The following is a 1,081-nucleotide window of genomic DNA, read 5'->3' as shown; positions in this document are numbered from 1 at the left end:
CGCGCGGCGCGCTGGCTCTGGAGGCGGGCCGATGGGCTCCGACAGCCTTCCGCCCGCGGCCGCCCTCGCGTCTCAGACCCCGGACCCGGTCGTTGGCTTTCAAAACCTGCGCTCACAAAGAGATCGGAGAGCCGTCACACCACAGAGAGCCGGAGTTCATGTGACCGGCGCGGTGCAGCCCGGGTTCCAGGGACGCGGGCTGTGGATCCAAGGGGAGCGAGGGGTGGGGGTGGGAGTGCTTTGTGAAAAGCCTCAGTGTTGTTTTCGGCCAGAAAGGACAGAATTCCTGGAATCCTTGAGGGCACGGGCTGGAAGGGGCTAGACGGGCTGCCCAGGAGGAAACTGAGGCCGGGCCGGGAGTGGCTTGCTGACCCCAACTTGCTGTTTCGCCCCCGTGGACACGGTGCCCTTTCCAGTTACGAGAGACGACCCTCTTTCCTGGACAGGTTCACTGAAACTCGTGTTTACTGAATGCGGAACGCAATGAAAAAAGAAAAAAAAAAAAAAGTGTAAGCAGGTGCCCCGGTTGCAGTTCGGGAGGAGTGAACCCCCCCAACTGGAACCGAGAGGAGAAGGCAGAATCATTTTTTCACTTCATGGAACCGTGGGGATGTCTGGGTTGGAGCTGGTCTCAGAAGGCAACCGGGCAATATGCAGCTCTCAGTAAAAAGGGAGACCAGGCCGGGGCCGTCTCATCCTGTCTTACCCTCTCCCCGTCTATGAATTGCCTGTTCATGTGTGTATCCACAACAGCGTATATTACTGGCTCCCGTGTTCTTGAAATTTTACATAAATGGTATTTATTCAGCCCACATCCTGTTGCAGCTTTTTGTTATTTTGAGATACAGCAAGTGTAAACAAGCGCAGCTAGCCGAGCCATTCCTTTTAACCACTACATAGTATTTCGTGGTCCTTCCGGGGAAGTGAGAGGAAGCTGCTGCCAGGATCGCAGACGTACAGGGCTCATTGTACTACATGTGGAATAATGAGCGGCAGGAGACCCTTCAACTCTCCCAGGCTTCAGACTGCTCACCAGAGCTGATGCCCCAATACCCTACCACCCTACAATGCTTGGCTTCCT

This window comes from Psammomys obesus, unplaced genomic scaffold, assembly GCF_907164565.1.
Source record: "Psammomys obesus unplaced genomic scaffold, mPsaObe1.curated_primary_1811, whole genome shotgun sequence".
In the NCBI taxonomy this organism is placed as follows: Eukaryota; Metazoa; Chordata; class Mammalia; order Rodentia; family Muridae; genus Psammomys; species Psammomys obesus.
Note: the sequence above shows the minus strand (reverse complement) of the source record.